The following is a 14,691-nucleotide window of genomic DNA, read 5'->3' on the forward strand; positions in this document are numbered from 1 at the left end:
TATTGTGACCTTTAAATTTCAATAATCATGCACTATTGTTCCATTTGCTCTCAACTGTTATTTTACGCTTTTATATGCATCGCCATATCTGCTTAATTTGAAACTTGACGTCATAAGTAAACAAGAATGCCATGCGATACCCTCAAATTATTTTATCATTCATATCTGTTGTGACATAACTCTTATTTCAGGATCATGCCTCCCAAAAAGAAGAACCCAACAACCACATCTACCACAGACCCAAACACTCTTCGATTACTGAAAACTTTGCAACAACAAACCAATGCTATAGCTCAACAACAACTAACTCTTCAACAACGAATTGAAAACCAAGATAACCGTGAACCACACCAACCACCTGAACCACCAGTACCACCTAGACAAGTTGTCACTTTCAAGGCATTTCAGAATGTGAATCCACCTGCATTTCATGATACCACTGATCCAGTAATAGCTAACACATGGATTAAGGAAATGGAAAGGGCTTTTGAGTTGGTACAGTTAGGAGACGATCAGAAGACGCCATGTGCTACTTACTTCTTGAAGGGCGAAGTCATCTATTGGTAGGAATCAGTAAAAGCTATGGAAGCAACTCATCAGGTTTCTGGGGAGAGATTTAAGAAGTTATTTCTGGAAAAGTATTACCCTAAGTACATGCAGAATCAGATGGAGCAAAAAATTTTGGAGTTGAAGCAAGGGAACTTGACTGTACTGGAGTATGAGAAGAAGTTCACTGAGTTGTCAAGGTTTGTGACAAAGTATACCAACACTGAGGAGGAAAAAGCAAAGAAATTTTAGCAAGGATTGGAGCCTTGGATTAGAGATAGAGTGGCTATGTTTGAACTTGAAACCTATGCGGGAGTAGTACAGAAAGCTGCTCTGATTGAGAATAATGGGACGCAGTCAAGGAAGGAAAGGGATAACAAGAAGAGGAAGGTTCCATTTTATGGAGAAAAGTCTGAAGCCGGAAGTTCACAAGATCGGAATGTAAAGAGGATCGGATTCCATAAGGGCGGAAATTTTCAAAAGAAGGAAAATTTGGGCAAAAGGCAAGAATCAAAGGGGAACAACCAGGCAAGCCAAGGCCAAGTTGGAGAAAACAGGTTCCAGAGACCAGAATGCAAGCACTGTTGAAGAAGGCACCCTAGAGTGTGCAATAAACTGAGCATGACCTGCTATAGGTGTAACCAGAAGGGGCATTTGGAGAATGAGTTCAAGATGCCGAAGCCAGGAGTTACGTGTTACAAGTGTGGGAAGACTGGACACATAGCTAGGGAGTGCAAGGAAACCGGACCAGTCAGAGCCATAATGAACGTGGCAAGTACCAGTGCGAGCGTGCCAGCTGAGGTATTGGCATTACCTCCACCACCTACACCAACCCCGCAAGCAATAGCAAGGACATTTAATCTGAAGATGAAGGATGCTGTTCAGAATTCTGAGGTGATAGCAGGTACACTTTTACTCAATAATGTCAAAGCTAAAGTATTGATTGATTCGGGAGCAACAAGATCTTTCATATCAGAAACTTTTATTGATAAGCTTCAATTTGATAAAATGATTTTGAGCGAGATAGTAAATGCGGTAATTGCGAACCAAGAGAAGATTCCTGTGAATCAATTCTGTCTGAAGTGTGAGATTGATATTTCGGGGTATAAGTTTTCAGCCGACTTGATACTCTTCAAGTTGGGGGAGTTTGATATAATTTTAGGAATGGATTGGTTAGGAGAGAATAACGCTCAGATTAATTGTAAGACCAAGAAAGTGTATTTAAAGACGAAGAGTGGAGAAGAGGTAGTATTTAAGGGGCAGAGGCAAGAACAGTTATTTCTTACAATCGTTCAGGCTAAGAAGCTACTTAGAAAAGGTTGTGAGTCGTTCCTAGCTTATGTAGTGGATTCAGAAAAAGGGAGTCCCAGCATAGAAGATATACCTGTAGTTAACGAGTTTCCCGATGTGTTTCCAGACAAACTACCAGGCTTACCACCAGATCGACAAATCGAGTTCGAGATCAACCTTGCTCCAGGCATGGAACCAGTTTCAAAGGCCCCATATAGGATGGCACCAGCAAAAATGAAAGAGTTGGCGAGCCAGCTACAAGAATTGTTGGATAAGGGAGTGATACGACCAAGTACGTCGCCATGGGGAGCACTTGTTCTGTTTGTAAAGAAGAAAGATGGGAGTATGCGACTATGCATAGATTATCGGGAGTTGAATAAGGTAACGATCAAGAACTGCTACCCGCTACCAAGAATAGATGACCTTTTTGACCAGCTGAAGGGAGCAAAATGCTTTTCAAAGATTGACTTGAGATCGGGATACCATCAATTAAAGATTAAAGAAGAAGATATTCCCAAGACAGCATTTAGGACCAGATATGGGCATTATGAATTCCTAGTAATGCCGTTTGGACTGACCAACGCCCCGACCGCATTCATGGATCTGATGAATCGAGTATTTAAGAAGTATCTAGACAAGTTTATCGTGATATTCATTGATGACATCCTTATTTATTCTAAGTCAGAAGAAGAACATAAACAGCACCTCTGGATAGCATTGGAGATACTTCGGCAACAGAAGCTGTATGCCAAGTTTTCCAAATTTGAGTTTTGGATAAAGGAAGTTCAATTCTTTGGACACGTCATTGGAAATGAAGGAGTTAAAGTGGATCCGGCAAAGATTGAGGCAATTATGAGTTAGGAGAGGCCAAAGACTCCTACGGAAGTGCGAAGTTTTCTAGGATTGGCAGGATACTATAGAAGGTTTGTCAAGGATTTTTCGAAAATCGCCACGCCATTGACCAAGTTAACTAGGAAGAATCAAAAGTTTGAATGGAGTGCAGAATGTAAGGATAGTTTTCAAGAGTTGAAACAGAGATTGGTAACAGCTTCGGTGTTAGTACTACCAGATGACCAAGGAAACTTTATGATATTCAGCGACGCTTCACATAAAAGATTGGGATGTGTGTTAATGCAACACAGTAAGGTGATCGCGTATGCGTCAAGACAGTTGAAACCGCATGAGTTGAAGTACCCGACGCATGACTTGGAGCTAGCCGCCATAGTGTTCGCACTTAAGATTTGGAGACATTACCTCTACGGAGAGAAGTGTGAAATCTACACAGATCATAAGAGTTTAAAGTATATTTTCACTCAGAAGGAGCTCAATATGAGGCAGAGGAGATGGCTGAAATTGATCAAGGACTACGATTGCTCGATAAATTACCATCCTGGAAAAGCGAATGTTGTGGCCGATGCACTAAGCAGAAAGGAGAGATTGAATATGATGGCAACACCAAAGGAATTGACTGAAGAAATCAATAGATTTGAACTGGAACTCTGTGATTGTGGAAAAGTTGAAGAAGTTTGTCGTGTAATGACTTTTCAGCCAACCCTAGTGGAAAAGATAAAGAAATGTCAAGAAGAAGTAATGGAGAAAGAGAAGAATCAGTTAACTGAAGAGGAGATTAATACTCAAAGGGATGAGCAAGGGATACTAAGGTTTTCCTCCAGAATTTGGATTCCTCATGTACCTGAATTAAAGAATGAGATCCTACACGAAGCCCACAATTCGAAATTTTCAATCCACCCGGGAAGCACCAAGATGTATCGAGACTTAAAGAAGAACTTTTGTTGGCCAAATATGAAGCGAGACGTGGTAGAATAGGTTGCGAAGTGTTATACTTGTCAGAAGGTGAAGGCAGAACATCAAAGACCAAGCGGATTAATTCAGCCCCTAAAGATTCCAGAATGGAAATGGGAAAATATTGCTATTGATTTTATAGTGGGACTACCGCGAACGAAATCCGGACATGACGCTATATGGGTTATAGTTGATCGTCTTATGAAGTCAGCGCATTTCCTTCCAATTAACGAGAAGTCGTCATTGGACAAATTGGTTCATCTGTATGTGCGCGAAATCATACTAAGGCATGGAGTACCCGTATCAATAGTTTCAGACAGAGATCCCCGATTTAACTCGAGATTCTGGAAGCAATTTCAAGAATATCTTGGCACGAAGTTGAATATGAGCACGACGTACCACCCACAGACTGATGGTCAGAGCGAAAGGACAATTCAAAAATTCGAAGACATGTTACGCAGTTGTGCAATCGATTTAGCAGGAAGTTGGGACGACCACTTGCCATTGATTGAATTCTCTTACAACAATAGCTATCATTCCAGTATTGGCATGCCACCATACAAAGCTTTGTACGGGCGAAAATGTAAATCACTAACAAGTTGGGATGAAATAGGAGAAGGAAGGATTCTCGGCTCAGAATTGGTGCAACAGTTGCATGACACAGTCAACCTAATTCAGAGAAGGTTACTTGCTGCTCAAGATAGACAGAGGAAGTATGCAGATCCAACGCGTAAGGATGTTCGATTTCAAATTGGCGAAGCTGTTTTGTTGAAGGTGTCGCCTAGAAAAGGGTTGTCTAGATTTGGCAAGAAAGGGAAGTTAGAACCTAGATATATAGGTCCTTTTGAAATTTTGAGTCAAGTAGGGAAGGTGGCCTACGAGTTGGCCTTACCACCTCAGTATCAGCATGTGCATAATGTGTTCCATGTGTCATTGCTTAAGAAGTACAATCTTGACGCTAGCCATGTGATAGAATATGAACCTGTAGAAATTCAGGCAGACCTGTCATTTATGGAGCAACCGGTCAAAATACTCGACTGGCAAGAGAAGAGTCTTAGAAATAAGTCAGTAAAGTTAGTAAAAGTACTTTGGAGGAACCCCAAGGTCGAAGAATCGACTTGGGAGTTAGAGTCTGATATGCGTTCCCGGTATCCTCATCTGTTCTCTTAGATTCTGGGGACAGAATCCCTTAAGGGGGAGAGGATGTTACAACCGGCATTTTCGTGTAATATTATTTGTAAATTTGGTGCAATTTTAAAGCCAAATGCCAATATATTCAACTATTGTATGCTTGTGTGAATGAAAATTTCTGCGTCCTAAATTTGCTTTATATGGTATATGATTTTTTTCAAAGCAAAAGTTTATTTATTTCTTTTATTTTTGATTTATAAGAAATATTTTAAACCTTGAATAAATTTCTTTTTAAAAGTCATTTTGTTCACAAATTTCAAAAGTGGTTTTATAAAATTCCTAAAAATCCAAGTTATTTTATGGTATAAATTTTATAATTTTTGAACTTGTATTTTATTTTATAAAAATAAATCTTTATAAATTTTAGTTGTCATAATTAGCAAATTACAAGGAAGCCCTTGCATGCAAACCACCCTTTCATTCTTTTCAAGGAAAAAGAGGACAATTCCAAACCCACTAACTCATGAATTAGTAGCCAAATTACCTCCCTGACCTTGCATGCAAGTTAGCTTAATTCTAGTTAGAAGGATACCCTTGTCATTTCTCAAACCCACTCACAATATAGTCAAATCAAGACATAAAAACAACTCAAGGAAGTGATCACCACTTCACTTCACCACACCACTTCACTCTCATCTCCTTCCCCCCTCCCTCTCGGCTTTTCCCCCTCCCCTCTCGGCAATTCCCAAAAACCGAGCCCCATCCCCTTCTTTCTTCATTTCTCACTCAAACAATCATCCTATTATCAAGTAATCCTACTCCCTACATGTTGTTCTTGTATATCTTAAGAGTTTAGAGTAGAAAAACTTATGTGTTGACCTTGCATGGTGGTGTTTTGTTAAAACTCCAAGTGAATATCCTTGATTCTTGTGAATTCAAGGCTTTCACCATGAGTTATAGTAGCAAAGGGTTGAGAATGGCTAGACATGAGTATGCTACACTCATGCAATTGTTGTTTTCACCCTAATCCATTCGGCCATGACTTGATAGGAGCCGAATGGATGGTGTTTTGGTTGTCATGTTCCACTTTATGTGTTTTTATGATGATAACATGAAAATCTTAGTGAAGTCTTGATAAAACCCTTTGCATGCTAAGTGATCATCTAGATATAGCTTATGCTAGGCTTGCATGTCAATTTCATGGTAAAATATATTTAGAAAACATGTTGCTTCGATTGGTAAAACTCGAAGACATGCATGCATGCAAATTTCTCTTGGAATGTTGGAAGATTTTGATCATTTGGAAAGATTTTGTTAGTAAGCTTTAATTTCAGTAGGAATAAGGTGTTAATATTGATTAGTACTCCTTGATGTATGGTAATAATTCTTGTATATATTATAAAAATACATAACTTGTTGTTTTAAAAGCTTGATGACTTGTAAATTGTGCAATGTGATTTCCTTTGTTTTGCCATGATTGCACCTTAGGTAAGGATGATCTCCACCAAGATTATTTTGAGTGTAAGGGAGTTAATTCAGTAGATCACCATGTTTAAGTCTTGGTTTGAGTATTGGGTTGTTGGTGGTTGAGTTTGTCAAGTAAAAACCTTGGAGAAAGAAGAGTCTTAGTTTCTGCAGAAAATAAGTTTAGTACCCTGAGGTTTAGAGTGAGTTTTGACCATGTCATTGATGTGTACTTTGAGGCCCAAGCCAGGCCCTTGAGCCACATCAAGTTTGGGAGATTCCCTAAGGTCAGGAGAGTCTTGTGTGAAAGTTTTGAAGGAAAACTTGTAGTTTAAGGGTGTCTAATGCACTCAAGAAACCATAGATGTCATTCTGAAATTTACACCAGTGAGCACTTTCACTTATCGCCTAGTTTTAGAACACTTAAGAGTGAGATCTAGGTTGTCCACCATAGTTGTAAGATAGTGTAAGGTCAGTAGAGCAAAAGGCCCAAGTGAGGGTCAATAGGTCTTGGATAGTTTAGTAAAGGCACATCGAGTTAGGAAGCCAAAATTTGAAGACTTTGTCTAGTTTAGCGACCAAGTGACTTAAGTTGTGAGTCGAGATCATCCAAGCCTAGTGTTGCATTATGGTGTATGTGGTATTATTTGGTATTAAAATATGATATGTGAGTATATGTGGCTATGTGTGCAATTATATTTTTTAAGGTGAATATAAATTAAGTGCATATAGGCCTAAGTGCCATCCGTGTTTAAATTCGGGTTGTAAATAGGTTAAGTTGGTGAGAATATATTATAATGAGGATTATTATTTATGTAGGATCTCGAGGCGAGGGTAAACTTGCCATAAAGGTCGAGTGAAGCTTTCAGTTGCTCCTACCAGTCAGACCAGACCAGCCTTCCTCAAGGCAAGTGATTCAACTTGTCTTTCGTATTCACTGTAAATAGCTCATATATATTGATGTAACTATCCTGAGTTATTTTGATATATTTAAATCAAGTGTATCTTATGTTTATCTTTGAATCATATAGAAATGCCATGAACCCTCGAGTACGTATTGCAAGTAGTTCAAAAGTCTTATCATGATAGTATATTAAAGTAATTTGAATGCCATGATAAAATAAAGAGTTCTTATAGCACTTGGTTGATCCTCTTGATTACCATGCTAATGTTTCCTAAGTATTGATATCTTATCCTGATACTTGAACCCCTATAGAACCGTACCTTGATACCTGAAAGCCAGATATTTATCAAAGTTGTTCCTCATTGATTGATACCCCTCTTTCTGATCCTAAAGCTTGACAATTCTGATATATCCTGAGTTAAAGATCATTTCTTCATACCTTAACACCCTTAGTATTCATGATGCTTATCTTCTTGATGATCTAGCACTTGCACCTTGACGAGAAACCATTGCTTTAAGCCCAGTTTGGCATTACCCCTTCATAATATCCAATAGCCTCACTAAATTTCCTTGTCCAAGTTTTGATATATGAAAACCTTTCAGTTGCCCTAATAGAGTAAAGTTTAGTGGATCATGGCCCCAAGATTTAGTACCATATTTCCCGTGTTTCGAGTTGATCTATAATCCCTTGATAAAAATGTTTACGGTCAAAAGAGATTTTATCATAAATCGGCATCAATTTTTTTTAAAATGATTAAAATATGGATTTCAGTCCCAAAGGGGGATAAATGTTTTCTCTGAATAGTGGATCTGGACTGAGACGCGAGTCCTTTCCACACTTATATTAGGCTTAAAAGTTGCCTAGGGATCCCATTAATGTTTTAGAATCCAGCGAGGTTCGGGATTACTTCGCGGCTGATCACCGGCTGTAATCCGTAGCGTCATAAAATGATTTTGATTAAGATATGATTTTGAAATTGTTTTGATACAAGCAAAATGATGCCATCACCCAAAGTTTTATCTCTCGTTATCATTGGTTATGTCTTCCCATTATCATTCTTTAATGTATATCTCGATTTATGTTTTGTATCATACTATTTAGCACTTGTTGAGCATTTGGCTCACTCCTTGCTTTACCCTGATATTACAGCTAGCAGCTATGGTTAGATTCAAGCAGACCGCCCGTAAGACCTGTGATGCTGATGCTTATGTTCGAGCTCAGGTAGAATAAGAGATAGTAGTTTGTGTGAGGACTCGATATTAAAATCAGTTGTAATAGATGGTAGTGTTGGGCTGTTCCAAACCCTAAACTGTAAGATCTTGGATTTGGTTATGTTTACTTCTTTTAAAATGTTGTAATAGTTATATTTAAATTATTGGTAAAGTTGGGGTGTGACACTCATCCCACATATACCACTTCACTTCATGTAGAAACTTCTTCCTATGAGCATAAGATAAGTCGGGAGGCATGATATTACTCACAAGGTAGTTTACAATGTCTGCAAACCACGATTCTTCTTCTTGTACTCTAAGCAACTGCTCGTCGGGAAAAGATTCATCTATCAATGTCCTATCCAATAAAGTAGCATTAGGATTCTCTAAACGCGAGAGATGATCAGCGACTTGATTTTCAGTCCCTTTTCCGTCCTTGATCTCTAGTTCAAATTCTTGGAGCAAAAGAACTCATCTAATCAATCTAGGCTTCGAGTCCTTCTTTGAGACGAGATATCGAATTACAGTGTGATCAATGAAAACTATCATCTTAGTCCCAAGTAGATAAGATCGAAATTCCTCAAAACCATAGACAATAGCCAAAAGTTCTTTCTCCGTGGTAGTATAATTCAGTTGAGCACCATTTAAGGTCTTACTAGCATAGTAGACCACATGAATTATGTTGTTCTTCCTTTGCCCAAGAACTGCTCCAACTGCATAGTCACTTGCATCGCATATCATCTCAAAAGGTTCATTCCAATCAGGTGCAGTTATGATCGGTGCCGTGATTAAACTCTTCTTTAATGTCTCAAAAGCTACGAGGCACTCGTCATCAAACTTGAAAGGAACATCTTTCTCTAGCATATTACATAATGGCTTTGAAATCTTAGAGGAGTCTTTGATGAAACGCCTGTAGAAACCCGCATGTCCAAGAAAACTGCGAATTCCCTTAACCGAAATGGGTGGAGGAAGATTCTCAATGACCCCCACCTTGGCCTTGTCCACCTCAAGACCCTTACTAGAAACTTTGTGCCCGAGAATATGCCATGTCGCACCATAAAGTGACATTTCTCCCAATTAAGAACCAGATTGGTCTCAACACACCTCTTGAGAACACGTCCAAGATTTTGCAAGCATTCATCAAAAAAATCGCCAAAGACTGAGAAGTCATCCATGAACACCTCCACATTCTGGCCAATCATGTCAGAATAGATGGCCATCATACACCTCTAAAAAGTGGCTGGTGCACCACATAGACCAAAAGAAAATCGTCTGAAAGCGAAAGTACCAAATAGACAAGTGAAGGTAGTTTTCTCCTGATCTTCTGGAGTGATACAAATCTGATTGTAACCCGATTAACCATCCATAAGACAATAATACTCATGTCCAGCCAACTTGTCGAGCATCTGATCAATAAAAGGCAAAGGGAAGTGATCCTTCCTAGTGGCTTTGTTCAGCTTCCTATAATCCATGCAAAATTTCCACCCTGTGACTATTCTAGTAGGTATAAGCTCATTCTTTTCATTTGCTACCACAATAATACCACCTTTCTTTGGCACACATTGAATCGGGCTTACCCATGAGCTGTCAGAAATATGGTAGATGATCCCTGCATCTAGCCACTTAAGAATTTCCTTTTTCACTACTTTCTTCATGATTGGATTAAGTCTTATTTGTTGCTCGACCGTAGACTTGCTACCTTCCTCGAGCAGAATTTTATGCATGCAGTAAGAAAGGCTGATTCCCTCGATATCTGCTATAGTCCAGCCAATTGCCGATTTAAACTCTCTCAGAATCCTCAAAAGCTTTTCCTCATCACTACCTGAAAGGTCAGATATAATAATAACAGGCAGAGTAAATGCATCACCTAAAAATGCATACCTCAAATGCTCAGGTAAAGGCTTAAGCTCAAGAGTGAGAGCTTCCTCAATAGATGGCTTGAGGTTTTTAGGAGCTTTGTTCAATTCCTCAATTCCAAGAGATTCAAAAGGCATATCAATCTTCCTTTTCCAGGGAGAATCATTCAAATATTGCAATTGTTCTTCACCTTCGTCATCTTCACTATCTGAATTTCCCAACAAGGCTTTTTCTAAGGCATCAGACCTTAGCAGTTGATCAATTTCCGATGTGACCACCGAATTGACCAACTCTACTTTTAAGCATTCCTCATTATCCATAGGAAATTCCATAGCATTGAACACATTAAAAGTAACATCCTGATCCAGAACTCGCATTCTGAGCTCACCTTTCTGCACATCTATCAAGGTTCGGCCAGTCGCCAAAAAAGGTCTTCCCAAGATTATGGAAATCTTCGTATCCTCCTCGAAATCAAGAATTACAAAATCAGTAGGGAAGATGAGTTTATCAACCTTGACCAAGACATCCTCCACCATACCTCGCGGATATGTAATAGAACGGTCGGCCAACTGCAAGGTCATATAAGTCAGTTTGGGATCAGGTAAGTCCCACTGCTTGAAGATTGACAAAGGCATCAGATTGATGCTAGCTCCCAAGTCACATAAGCATCTGTCAAAAGACACTTTTCCAATAGTACATGGAATTGTGAAGCTTCCAGGATCCTTAAGCTTCAGAGGTAATTTCTGTTGCAGCACAATACTGCATTCCTCTGTGAGAGAAACAGCCTCTAAATCATCTAGCTTCACTTTCCAAGAGAGAATACCTTTCATAAACTTTGCATAACTAGGCATCTACTCAAGAGCCTCAGCGAAAGGTATGTTGATATGAAGTTTCTTGAACACCTCCAGAAACTTCTCAAATTGCTTGTCCAGCTTTTTTTTCTATATCCGCTTAGGAAATGGCGGTGGAGGATAGATCTGTTTCTCCCCTATATTACCCTCAGGCGGAGTGTGCTCAACAGTAGTCTTCCTTGGTTTCAATTCTTCATCCTGCTGCTCTACTTCTTTCTCAGACCCAGCTTCTTCAGTCAACTCTTGAGTTTGTTCGGGATTCGCAACCTTTCCAGACCTTAAAGTGATTGCATTTACCTGCTCATTAGCTTCCCTCTTTCCTGGCACTTCAGTGTCACTAGGTAGTGTACCAGGCTGACAATTTAGCAACGTATTGGCAATTTGCCCAATTTGATTTTCCAAGGTCTTGATAGAAATGGCTTGACTCTTGCACATAAGCTTCAACTCCTCTAATTCAGATTTTTCATTGGCTTGTTGCAGCTGGATTTGTTGTCTGGGTGCATATTGTGGTTGCTGAAAACCAGGGGGGTTGTACTGTTTAGCTGGATATTGCTGATAAGGCTGTTGAACCGCATTTTGAGTGTTGCTGCAACTGAAATTAGGATGATTACGGTTGTTGGGATGATAAGTGGCTGGCACTGGTTACTGTGATCGCTGGAAGTTGCTCAGAAACTGAGCTGATTCACTTGAAATTGTGCACTGATCAGTCTCGTGGGCACCAGCACAGAGTTCACAGACACTAGTGATTTGATTAACTCCGTAATTAGCCAAAGTGTCCACCTTCATCATCAAAGCCTTAAGTTCGGCAGCGATAGCAGTTTCTACGTCCAACTCTAGAATTCCTGCGACTTTTTCTTGAGTCAGTCTCTGGGAAGGATTCTGGTACTCTTAGCCCACAAGGCTCCTCCTGATGCTGCATCAAGCATGGGTATAGAAGTAGCACCTAATCCATTGTAGAAACAGTTGATAATCATCCAATCAGGCATGCCATGATGTGGGCACTTCCTCAGCATCTCCTTATATCGATCCCAAGCCTCACACAGAGATTCTCCTGTTTACTGAGCAAACTGGGTAAGAGCATTCCTGATTACAGCAGTCTTCACCATGGGGAAGAATTTAGTGAGAAACTTTTGCACAAGATCCTCCCAAGTGGTGATAGATCCTGCTAAAAGAGAATGTAACCAGCACTTAGCCATGTCCCTCAGAGAGAATGGGAAGAGGCGTAGCTTGATAGCATCTTCAGTCACATCATTGAACTTGAAAGTATCGCAGATCTTGATTAAATCGCATGTTGGGGTCTTCAGTAGGAGAACCCCCAAACTGAACTGAGTTTTGTATCATCTGAATCGTACTTGACTTGATCTCAAAATTGTTAGCCCTGATGGCTGGTCTAATGAAGCTTGACTGAATGTCATTAATCTTAGGTTGAGAATAGTCCATCAAAGCCTTAGGATTTTCCGCTTGATCACCCATCTCTACTAAAGCTGGTTCTTCAGCTTTCTCATCTTCTTCTACCTTCTTTTATTCCTCGAAAACTTTCTTACGAACTACCACAACTTCTTCCTCGGCTTTATCCAGTGTTCTCTTACGAGTACGCGAATACGTATGCGCACACCCTCACTAGAGTACCTGAAATAAGACAAGAAAACAGATAAGTAATAATGTTCGAGTCAATGAATTTTAATGACCACTGATGGAAAGTACATAAACTATAAATTAACACTGCAGTCCCCGGCAGCGGCACCAAAAACTTGTTAGTCGCTAAACAAGCACTAATAATACATGCAAGTATACGATTTCGCAAGTAGTATAGAATCTTTTCTAGTTCTTTCACACAGAGACTGTATTGGTTAACTAATTAATTCACGCACTTAAGCAACAATGTATGGTTATTATTCAATGCTAAGATGATAACAAATTGAGGTTGTTTATAACTAAGAATTAAGCTAACAATTATAACTACGAGATTAAGATTGACTGAATTAATATATATGACAAACATGGGATTCTAACTTCATTAAATACTTCATTCAATAGCTTTATTGTTCTTAACCTTAGCATGCAATGGTGATGACACTAATTAGACAACACGAAACTGATAAACGCCAACTTTCGTTGCACGAGTACCATACTACCAGACATCCACAAAAGAGATAGAAGCTGAATAGACATCAATTATATTGAGACCCTATATATCTATAGAATTTGACAACATAACGGTTTAAGCACAAGTTATCTATCTTGATTACACAGCGCAAGTAAGATGGCTAAAATTACCTACGCATCATACATAACAAATACATGAACCTATGCTAGTATGGCAAGTTCTAAACCCTTAAATTCACTTTCGCTTCATTAAGAATTAACATACTATCTTACAAGTTTGTGACGCTCATAAGACGAATACGCACAACCAATACTAGGATATCATACAATCACCACATATTAAGGCATCAAACAATTTAACTAAAGAAATCCATAAATAAATCCGCTAGAACTCTATGATAACGATTAGCCCATAATCGGACTCATCATCAATGTGGGTTTCGATGAAAACATGATATAACAAATGTAGTCTTTATAACAAATAAATAACAGAGTATAACACAAGAGTATAGGTTCAACAAAATAAGAAACGAGCATCCAAAATTATAAATCAAAACAAAGATTCACAAGAATAAACTAGATCGTCTTCGTCCTTGTTGATTCGTGCTATAAGTCTCTTGCCGTCTTCTCCTTAGCTCTGAAGTGTCTCTCGCTTGATTGGTTATTAAAAATGACCTAGAGTTGTTTATATAGTAGCCCTGATCAGCATAGAACCCCAGAAAATCAGTCTTCTATTCAAAACAGGAATTCTGCATCCCGACCTGGCGCGGCCACGCGCTTGATCAGCGCGGGCGCGCTGGCTCTCTGAAGTTCTGGCGCGGCCGCGCGCTTGATCAGTGCGGGCGCGCTGGGCTTCTGCCAAAAATTATTTCTTTTCTTTTTCCTTTTCTTGTAGCCTCGAGCTGGACTTCGCGAGCTTTTATTCTAACACCGCCTAGACACTATATTAGCATCATAACAATGCTAATTCACCTGATTCACAGATTAATGCCTGAAATGCAAAAATACTCGAAAACACGTTAAAATACTTAATAACTTGAGTACAAATGCATCAATTCAAAGCTTATTAGAGCATAATAAAGTGTCATAAATGCCACTCAACAACAATCACAAACTCAAGCCACCTCAGGTGCCTCTCAACAGGCATATGTTGTAAAAGTAAAGAAGGTAGCAAAGTCTGATACCCCTCAAGGTTCAGGACTGAGGCCTTCTCAAAAGCCATAATCTAAAATTGTGGAGAAACAGGATGGAAAGAAAGCACAAACTTCTCAATCTACTAAACTTTCAACCCCACCAAAGAGAAATTTATTGTTGCAATCTCAGACTCTGATGAAGAGAAAAATGCTCCTCTGTTATCCAAATTCAAGAATATCAAGTCTGAATCAGTATCAATTGGACAAGGTCCTAGCAGAAAGGCCAAATTGGTAAATGCTAATGAGTCATAGGGCACATCTACACTCCACAAACATCCAAGGAGTGATAAGGGCCAAACAACTATTGATGCTCTTATTATAATTTATGATTCAC

General features: G+C 39.2%; 1 non-coding gene across 1 annotated transcript; it reads left to right on the forward strand.

The window, feature by feature from the left end:
* Positions 1-12,042: 12,042 nt before the first annotated feature.
* Positions 12,043-12,149, forward strand: LOC141681058 (small nucleolar RNA R71). Its single transcript, XR_012558500.1, has one exon. It is a non-coding gene; the product is annotated as a small nucleolar RNA R71 (small nucleolar RNA).
* The last annotated feature ends 2,542 nt before the right edge of the window (positions 12,150-14,691 follow it).

Source organism: Apium graveolens, chromosome 8 (genome assembly GCF_009905375.1).
Source record: "Apium graveolens cultivar Ventura chromosome 8, ASM990537v1, whole genome shotgun sequence".
Taxonomy (NCBI): Eukaryota; Viridiplantae; Streptophyta; class Magnoliopsida; order Apiales; family Apiaceae; genus Apium; species Apium graveolens.